Source organism: Sinocyclocheilus anshuiensis, unplaced genomic scaffold, assembly GCF_001515605.1.
Source record: "Sinocyclocheilus anshuiensis isolate Anshui unplaced genomic scaffold, SAMN03320099.WGS_v1.1 scaffold78, whole genome shotgun sequence".
Lineage (NCBI taxonomy): Eukaryota > Metazoa > Chordata > Actinopteri > Cypriniformes > Cyprinidae > Sinocyclocheilus > Sinocyclocheilus anshuiensis.
The window spans coordinates 3,360,238-3,371,310 of NW_015544250.1; the positions used below are offsets into that span (position 1 = coordinate 3,360,238).

The 11,073-nt window shown below is 35.4% G+C and overlaps 1 long non-coding RNA gene across 1 annotated transcript in view; it reads right to left on the reverse strand.

Moving 5' to 3' along the window:
• Nucleotides 1-476: 476 nt before the first annotated feature.
• LOC107697866 (uncharacterized) overlaps nt 477-11,073 on the reverse strand; it is a 62,721-nt gene continuing 52,124 nt past the window's right edge. Inside the window, exons 2-3 of the long non-coding RNA XR_001635267.1 lie at nt 1,226-1,278; nt 477-980 (exon numbers count right to left, since the gene is read on the reverse strand). This is a non-coding gene — a long non-coding RNA (uncharacterized LOC107697866). The remainder of the gene's footprint in view (nt 981-1,225; nt 1,279-11,073) is intronic.

The window sequence follows — 11,073 nt, forward strand, 5'->3', positions numbered from 1 at the left end:
TATATATTTATAATTATAAATGTTTATGTTAGGCGCAATTAAATAAAAATTTGATTATATATATATATATATATAAATAACAAAATGATTAGAAAGTCAAGGTCATCTGTATTATGGTATTACATTATTATATATAACATGCATACAGAAAGTCACCATACTGTGTGCAGTGTGCTAATATTCCATTTGAAATACAGCCAATTTGCCTTGATATTGCCATTCTGGCTTATTTCATACTCCGAAGTACATAGTTTACCACTTATAGCACAGCACATTCTTCACATTCACATAGGACTTAGCCTTTATCAGTATATATATATATATATATATATATATATATACATATATATGCAGAAAAGCATTTTAAGGTTCCATATTTGGGAATTCATGTTCAAGTGAGGTTTCTTAACCACGAAAGTGGCCTACTGAGTAAAGTAAGAACATCTAGGTTACTTCTAGACAGTTTTGTGGGCTTGTTGTGGAAGAAACTTTTTATTTAAGACCCAAGGAAACTCTTGGATGAGAATGCCAAACCATACAAGAAGCAAATCCGTGACAAATGGGCATACGTGAGTGAAGGCAGTGGGGGAAATTATAATCAGCAGAAAGGCCATATATGAGCGCCAGTATCTGTAGGAGGCTAATTTGGCTAACATCAGCATCTAAATGTCTCGTTGGCAGGGTTTAATTTCAGATGAAGTGAGGTGAGGAGTCAAAACACTTGCCAGAACAATCAGCGCAGTCTCTTTCAGCGTGTGTCTCGCAGAGCTTCACATCCCCTCTGGACTTCAGATATGACGAGAGAGATACCTGTCAGCACGCAGCTCTCCTCCTCTGGCCATCTGCTTCCAGACATCAAAGGCGGCGTCTTCAATAGCATCCCATTACTTCATACCGGAGTGCTATGGGGAGGTTGGGTTAGGTACGACAAAACGGAAAATGGGAGGGCCACGTTCAAGCACTCTCACACCTCCATAACCCTGATAATGCAAAGATACATATGAGACATGTCTGAGCATTAGGCAAAAGGGTCTCGAGGGGGGGAAACTGTCTGTCGATATGGTGGGGAAGGGGGCTGTCAGATTTAAAGCTAATGGGAGTGCAAATGTGTTTTCAATCCTAAGGACTGTGTGGACAGTTTGTGTGTGTGTGTAACAATACCTGTTTGTGTGTGTGGTTAAAGGGACAGCACACTCAAAAATGACAATTGTCATTATTTACTCACCCTCATGGCATTCCAAACCAACTCTGACATGATGCAAACTTTCTCCATGTGATCTGCGGAAGAAAAGAGTCATATGGGTAGGCCTGTACGATTTGGATGAATTATGATTTGTCTGATAAAAAAAATTGCAATAACATTTGCAATACCAAATTTAACATTTGTAAAAAAATAAATAAATAAAATAAAAAAATGTATTAATTAATTAAAATATCCATGTTTGCTGTGCTTGTTTATAGGGTTTGTATGATTTAGCCAAAATTTTGTGATTATATAATAATAATAATAATAATAATAAACTATAAAAATACTCAAAAACAAAATAAGAACTATTACTATTATTATATTTCTTTGTAAAAAAAAAAAAAAAAACATTTAAGAAAAAAAATATATATATAATTATTATTATTATTATTATTATTTATTATTATTTTATTTATTTAATTTCACATTACAACTGAAAATTAATTGAAATGTATTTTTTAGGTAAACTATCACTTAAACACTTTAAGTGACACTCAACCAAAAGCCACGCGTTTGGTTTGTAATCTGGTCTCCAGATTCGGTTAGTTTTTGTTTTTTTTAAGAAAAAGATTGGCAAGGTAGGTAATAGATATAAATTTAAGTATAAGTGCTGGCACAGAACCAAAAAATAAAACAACGAAAGAAAAGCATGAGCAGCTTTTTAAGCTAAAAGTGAGCAATAAATAGTCTCCATTCTTCAAAGAAAGAGCTGTAATGTGTGACTGAGGAGCATAGCAAAAGAGAGGGAGGATTGGTGGAGAGAGAAACGAGATAATGAACAGATACAAGCCTCCAATATTGTCCCCACAGATAGAGAACACAGCACAGGAGCAAAGTCAAATTGTGTCTGAGGTCTTAATTGGTGTTTGTTGTGTAATTTGAAACAAATACTGAATATAAATATCTTTAAAAAAAAAAAAAAAGAAAAAAAAAGCCATCTAAACCAAGACTAGCAGAATTTGGTTTGGGTTCTGGCCCATAGTAGGTATTGGTTGAAGATCGTCATTTGTGTGTTTCGTGTCTGGGAATACTCATTAGTTACATATAGATTGTGTACCACTGTTGCCAGTTCAACCTTTTAACATCCAAATGATGTATAGGTATTTTAGCTAACTACATAGTTCAGATACCAGCATGGAGAAAAAAGTCCATCATGCATGGAGAAAAGTTGACAGAATCACTCATTAAACGGTAAATGGAGCATAAAATACACTTTCATTCTCTCCCTCAAGACCTCCCAACAAACGCTATATGTAATGACAGAACTTGCTAAGAGCCATAGTGTGAAACACCACAATGGAATTAAGCTGTTAATTATGAACAGAAGACTACCTTGAACATAAACAAGATCTTTTACAAGACAAATGAAGAACCCTTGATTTAAACTTCTTATTGGACAAGACGAGTTAAATAGGCAGCAATGAGCTTTTAATTACAATGCATGTTATTTACACTAAGTTACAACATTTTGGGTAACTGACTAAATTATCATTGGTAGTGTTGCATACCATCCTCAAAAGGCGGAAATTCAGAAAATTCTGAGGTAAAACCTCAGAGAAGTATTAAGACTCATTCCTATGCAAAAATAGCAGCTTTACAGTAACCAATAAACATAAAAATACATATACAGCATACAAACACATTTAGTAAGATATTACTGTAAACAAAATAGTACTGTTTCATGAATACTATTTACTTTTTAATGCCAGTAATATTTTTTTGAAAAAAAATCTTTGCTTTATTCAGCAAAGATGCATTAAACTGATCAAAATTGACAGTAAAGATTTTACATTTTTCAAAAACAATGTATTTTAAATAAATGCTGTTCTTTTGAACAATTTATCAAAGAATCCTAAAAAAAACTATCATGGTTTCCACAAAGATATTAAGCAGCACAACTGTTTTCAACATTGATAATAATAAGAAATAATAATCCATGAGCACTGAATCAGCATATTAGAATGATTTCTGAAAGATCATGTGATACTGAAGACTGGAGTAATGATGCTGAAAATCACTAGGTTTTAAAACATGGAAAATGGAAAATTTAAACAGCTAGTAGTTAGCTTTTAGGTGTGCTATTTACACTCACAACTTTTGGATAATTGCCTAAATAATAATCTGTAAAGTGCTGCACTCTGCACTCAAATGAGGTGAAATCACAGTAAACAGTGAGGTAGAGCGGTATGTACATGGGTATGTGTGTATTAACATGCGTATGAAGCATTTAGGCGCTAAAGAATCACAGTGACCATTTCTGCCAGTTACGGACGGTTTTTTTTTTGGTTTTTTTATATTCCCTTGTAACCAAGACAATGGCTCATCAACGCAAGTGAGACTCTGCATTGTGCAAATGAATTGGCTTGGATGCTGCCTCCACCTGCTCTTCAATGTGCTTGTGAAGCGCAGCTATTGTGGATGAAAAGACGACGGGCATTTTAATCCGATTGCTTTGGAATTGATTTTAAACTGAGGATAGAGGTCTTTTTATTCACCATTTCGTTTTTGTTTTTCGTCTCAGACAGATAACATACTGACCCAAATTTGAATGATAGCGGCAAGAGGCAACGGGGCTTTCTGAACTTTGCCCTCATTGTGTGTGAATATGACAGCTTTAAAAGCTGGAAAAGAAAGGTATGAGGGTTTTCAACATAAGCTTGCCATGTGTTTACTGCCTTCTCTCACAAAACTGTAGAGTGGCGGTACTATGGTACAGTGATCATATAGTACAGTATCATATAGTAATACCATGTACTTTGATTATATACAGTGATTGCTATATTCATTATCATGGTATTTACATGGCACTCAAAGGTACTTCAAATAATACAAGTATGGTATGGAAGAATAAATCAATCCTTTGTGGGCTAAAGGTGGTCCTACAGGTTATTAAGTAGGCCGTCATAATGTAATGGCTCATCGGTGTGTGTGTGTGTGTGTGTATATATATATATATATATATATATATATATATATATATATACTGTATATACACATGCATGCATGTATGTATGCATGTATGTATATGCACAGCATAGTGGAATGATTTCTGAAGGATCATATGACACTAAAAACTGGAGTATTGACTGTTAAAAATTCAGGTTTGCATCACAGGAATATATATACAGTATAACACAATATATTTCTGGGTTGATTCACGCCTGTCTTGTTTGGTTCGATTGAATCGAACTCAAGTTCGTTTCCCCCCTTGGTGTGGATCTTTTGGGCAAGTGTGAATACAGCAATCGCACTCGGGTGTGGACCAAACAACCACACTGAGACCCAGCTGAAGAGGTGGTCTTGGTCCGCTTCCAAACGAACTCTGGTACGCTTGAGAATTTCTGTCCAATGAATGGATGACCTTAGCACACGTGTGGTTTTGTTTACAATTTCTAGTTCACTTACAAAAAGGGCAGTGTGAAAGCGAACCACACCAAACAAAAAAAAATCAACACTGTATTTGGTCCGGACCAAAGCAAGTGAACGAGCGGACTTTCCTGGTGTGAATACACCCTTAGACAATGGCATACTGATTTCTGAATATTATTCAAATTTATTAAGAAGTTATGAACTTCAAGTGTAAACTAACTGTCAATCCCTCACTGAGCAACTGCAAACTTTTGCTTTTCATTTCCATCCTGTTATGCATCTTAAGCTTGACCAGAACATTTTCCTGAAGTACAATATACATTTTCAAAAGTTACGTATTTAAATCTACATATTTTGCTTTCTGTATTTCTCTCCCTTTTACAATTGGACACACTTATGCTCAGACCCACATTCACATCTGGCTTTCCGGATAGTTCTGCACTCCTTGCTTTGTCAGCTTCAGTGTTGCAGCACCCGACAGCCAGCGGATCAGTGTTGCCAGGACACAGGAGGAAATGGAGAGGGGTAGAGAGCTATTCATAGCGCCCACACCAGGGAACCATCAGACAGAGGGTGCCAGGAGCTGTGCTGAGATCAGCACGAAAGCAGCCAACATGAAGCTATAGCTCAGGGACAGCAGCTGTTTCACTGCACCAAGAACAGTTGCACCATCCATGGAGTAAGTCGGCTTATCTGAATCCATAGCTGGGCTTCAGTTCAGTCTTGCTGGACATGCCCTTTCTGATTTGCCCAAATCCTTTAAGACTCAAAGAGACACTGCATAATCCCAGGTGTTGAGAGAATAACAGACATGTCGAGACGACCCCGTGGACCACAGCGGCACCCTACAGATCCAGAAATGAGACAACCTGTCGCGAGCTCTATGGATGCCTCGGCCCGCCAGAGTCCCTGGAGATCCTCCGTACTCTCAACTATCAAAGTCATCTGTACCAAATATCAAGGAGGTCGCCAGTCACCGTATTGTTGCCAAGAATGTCACATATTTTGGACGGAGATAAAAGAAGAAATGCAAGTTTTTTACAAAGTTAGATAGAAACCCTTTTCCAGAGGGGCACTGCGAGTCAATGCATTCTCAGACGTTAGGTGTAGGAATTTCATTTTAACAAGCTGCAGTCCTGCGAAATTCAGAGAGTCATGTAGGTTAAGCACAACCCACAGGAACAAAGAACTGAGATGGAGCACAATTAGCAAATCAATAGCTCTATAACACGAGCGGTTCCAGCTCAGTCCAGACGTCATTGTTAGGAGATTTTGCATCCCTGAACTATTTATTTCTGAACTATGCTAATTAAAAGTAAAATGCTATTTTTTGAAAACCACTTCAGCAGAAAGTACAGCATTGATCTGTATTTTCTTGCTTATCACAAAGCAATAAAAAACCCTCAAAAAATAAGTGACAGGAGCTTGACTGAGAAGAAAGACCATGTCAGGAATAGAACCATGCATGCTCACATGAGTTAACTTGACTTTACAAAAATATGTGACCCTGGAGCACAAAACCAGTCTTAAGTCGCTGGGGTATATTTGTAGCAATAGCCAAAAAAACATTGTATGGGTCAAAATTATCGATTTTTCTTTTATGCCAAAAATCATTAGGGTATTAAGTAAAGATTCATGTTCCATGAAGATATTTAGTAAATTTCCTACCATAAATATATCAAAACTTATTTTTTTGATTAGTAATATGTATTGCTAAGAACTTCATTTGGACAGCTTTAAAGGTGATTTTCTCAATATTTAGATTTTTTTGCACCCTCAGATTCCAGATTTCTAATAGTTGTATCTCGGCCAAATATTGTCCTATCCTAACAAACCATACATCAATGGAAAGCTTATTTATTCAGCTTGCATGATGTATAAATCTCAATGTCAAGTCAATTGACCAATCAAGTCAATGTAAGGCAATGTCAGACAGCTCAGGATTGTGGGGGAAAAGTTTTTCCTGGGAGTACTGAGAAAAGTTACAGCAGCAGCTGCTTCTCGTGGTTTAGCTTTCTAAAACACCTTTAGAACTGTGCTTATAGAGCCGGGTTTCTTTCCAAATACTTTTTGGAATCTTGTTTAAAAAAAATGCTGGATGGAAACAAAAACAAGCAAAAAAAACAGAAAAAACAAAAAACTAAATGTGTTTAAAGGAGTAGTTCACCCCAAAATGAAAATTTGCTGTAGACTCACTCACCCTCAGGCTATCAGTTAACATCTTGTGAAGTGAAAAGCTGCATATTTGTAAGCAACACATGTATCACTAAGGTGTTTTAACTCTGCAAAACCACCACTTCTGGCCCAAATATGGATCCTCTATCCATAATATTGCTTTCAAGAGTTGTCTCGACTGAATCAGAAGACAAATATAGACAGATTAAGTAGTTAAATATGTTGATGTGAGAGAACAATGGGGGATAGACTTTTTCACTGGAGGAAGTATTAAAGGGGTCATATGATGCTTTTTTAAAGATCATTATTTTCTCTCTCGCTCTCTCTCACTCTCTCTTTCTCTCTCTCTCTCTCGCTCGCTTGCTCTCTCTCTCTTTCTCTCTCTCGCGCGCTCTCTCTTTCTCTCTCTCTCGCGCTCTCTCTCTCTCGCGCTCTCTCTCTCGCTCTTTGCAACTTCAGGGATCTTATCTATGCACAATCAGCTTGTAACACTCCAAAGAGAAAGGAAAACTTGAAATCGCATCATATGACCACTTTAATATGGACTTGTATGTGTAATAGGTATTTTGGCCAGAAGCGACGGTTTAAAGTTAAAATGTGTTAATGATGGATTTGTTTCTTACAAACACACAGCTTTTCACTTCAAAATACATTTATCGATGGACTGGAGTCGTGTGAATTACTTGTGGATTATTGTGATGTTTTTATCAGCTGTTTGGACTCTCATTCTGACGGCACCCATTCACTGCAGAGGATCCATTGGTGAGCAAGTGATGTAATGCTACATTTCTCCAAATCTGCTCTGATGAAATATTGGATGGCCTGAGGATGAGTTAATTTTCAGCAAATGTTCATTTTTGGGGGAACTATTCCTTTTAAACTATAAAACTTAAAATATAAAACTATAAAAAAAGAAATTAATTACCTTAAAGAACTGTCTCACACGTGGTCGCTCCCACACATCAATCTCTGCAAAGACATGCTACATAGTTATTATATCACAAATATGAATTGCATGTTGCAATGTTTTAGCAATTGCGGTCTTTCTGACAAAGCTAACAAAGGTTTACTTTAGCTACAAGCTGCCATGCCAAAGCTTTACGGAATATTCTTCGAGTAAACTGAGGGATGAATCACTCGATTCACTCGATTGAAGGCACTCCAGATGGACAGACACAAGGGCTGATGTCCAACAGCAAATAACATTGATTCTTAGATCAAAGGCCTGGTAAATACAGACACAACAAAACAAACAGTGTCATTGAGACTCTAGATGTTATTAAATGTGATACTATTAGATGTTACTGATGTATTGTAGCAATCTAGGCTGGTAGCCAAAGGACTGTAGGTGTGATCTTTGGATAAAAAAGTTCAGGGTTTAATCAACTGGTTTAATTACACAACTAATGTCTTTAAAGCCAAACACTGAAATGTAATAATAATAATCTATAATAAACAGAATAATACATTTATAAATATTTTATATTATTATTATTATTGATGATGATGATGATGATGATAATACTAGACTACTAAATTTCATTGTTTGATTAAGGACATTTTAATTTATTATTATTATTATTAATACATTTCACATTGTAAGGAATATTTTAATTTTATTAAATTATTTGTTATTTTTTATTTACAATCAATGTTTTTTTTTGTTACTTGGTTCTCCAATAATAATAATAATAATAATAATAATAATAATAATAATAATAAGTTATATTATTATTATTATTATTATTGATGATGATGATGATGATGATATTACTACTACTACTACATTTCATTGTTTGATTTTAAGGACATTTTCATTTAATAATTTTTTGTTAATTGGTTCAAGCAGAAGAATATAATAATAAATGTTTACATATTTTATATTATTATTATTATTATTATTATTGATGATTATGATTATGATATTATTGATGATATATGATTTATATTACATAATTTATATAATTAATGAATTAAAATAAGATGAGAATAAAACTTATTTCAATGCTTCTGTGTTTACTCACAAAACATTTGTTCGGCCAAGAAATGTGACGGAAATAAGATGAAACGGGAGGAAAAACGACTTTAGTGGTTTTGTGAGTGAAAGCAAAGTTTCTTGGGGAACGCAATAGTTTTGCAAGAGAACGCAAATGTTTTGTGAGTGAACGTAAAGTATCTTGTGGGAACACAATTACTATTTTCAAGTACTGCAATATTCGAGTATCGCAATATAATTTTTCCTCCCATCATGTCCCCTTAGGGGCTCCATAGCATCTCACCAGTCAGAAAGCCCTGAGCTAAATGGCTGCATATAAATCTTTAAGTTTATTTTAATGATTTCCCAGAATGCAAAAACCTAGTTACACATTTTTGTAATGGGGTTACAGATATAGCAGTACAGCCAGACAAAGAGGTATCGGGGAAAGCATTGTGCCAGCGAACACCATAAATCTCTCCAAGCTCTTTTAAGTGTCTCTTAGACTATGTCTCCCAGAACTCCTCTGTTTCTCGTAAGTTTAACTGCACTAAAGGTGAAGCTGCTCTTGAAATTGATGAATTGGCTTCCTATTGTCTTCCCTGATGGCTCACTTTTGTGGAGCCAATTCTTTTGTCCGGGCCTATCAGCCGCTCTGATCTTCCTGAACGAGAGGCTCCAGCAAGCGGCGAGGTTTCTGAAGCCCAGCCGGAGCGGATGACGGGCGGCTGTGGGCCATGCATGAAGCTCTAATGCTTGGCAGTGGAGTGGTTTGGTTGGGTTGACAGGTCCCTGTGTCTCTGTGGACAGGTTCAGGACTGACACCTCATCCATCTCTCCCTGAGGGGGCTCTTTCTTCAGGCTTTAATGACAGGCGAGTGGTCTGTATATTTGTGTGCGAGTGTGTGGAGGGGGATCCTTGCCTGTAGCGCCAAAGGCTCTGTCAGAGCACAATTACCTCCCATAATCCTCTCCGCTCAAGGTGACTGCAAAGCTCAGGGTTAATCTCAAGCGATGTCGTGGCTCTGTGGTGTTTGGGTGAGATGATGTCTGGAACACAACATTAACACCATACGCTTGATCTCCTACTGCAAATATGCATAAATCTCCCACTTAATGGGAAAATCAGTTTCTGCTGCTAACTTTTTTTTCCTTAAAACAAAAGGCTATGAGTTAAGAATCTCAATCTAATAAAAAAATTGATGGAGCCATGTCTGTACCACTTATATTTTCATATAACCTCATGCTAGGTTCAATACAAGTCGGGCTGAAACAATTAGTCGAAAAAAATAAATTAGTGCTTTCAAACGATTAATCGCATCCAAAATGAAAGTTTTTGTTTACAAAATATATGTGTGTGTACTGTGTATATTTATTATGTATATATAAATACACAAACATACATGTATAAATGTAAAAATATATTCAAATATGATTTATATTATATATAAATATTAATATTTTATATATAAACAATACATATTTTTCTTAAATATATACATGCATGTGTGTGTATTTATATATACACATAATAAATACACATAGTACACCCACATATATTATGTAAACAAAAACTTTTATTTTGGATGCGATTAATCGTTTGACAGCACTAAAATAAATAAATATAATTATTTTTATTTCACTGAATACTGTAGTTACATTTTTAGTTTTTATATATATTTTTACATAATATAATATAATAAAGTGAAAAATATATATATTGTGTTCTTTTGATTATAAAAAAATATATATTTTGAAGAATGTTGACCTTTTAATGAATCACCAAGGGCAGTGGATTCAGCTAAAAATCAAAGATATTTTGAAGAATGTTGGTACCCAAACAGTTGATGGTAGCCATTGACTTCCATAGTATGGAGAAAAAAAAATACTATGGAATTCAATGGCTACCTTCAACTGTTTAGTTACCAACATTCTTCAAAATATCTTTGATTTTTAGCTGAATCCATTGCCCTTGGTGATTCATTAAAAGTCAATGCTTCATAAGACCTCAAAAGATTGTCAAGAGCTACAGCTATTAATTTTGTATTTCCTGTACCAGCTTTTTTGACTCTCTGAATCCATTGACTTGCATTTTATGAATTAGCAAGGACCATGGATTCAGCTAAAGTCATCTTTAAAGTTCTTCTGAAGAAAGTAAGTCACCTTCATCTCAAATGTTCTGAGAGTGAGTAAATTAACAGCACTTTTTTTTTTATTTTTGGGTGAACTATTCCTTTAAAGGGGTCATAGGATGCCCATTTTCCACAAGTTGATATGATTCTTTAGGGTCTTAATGAAAAGTCTGTAA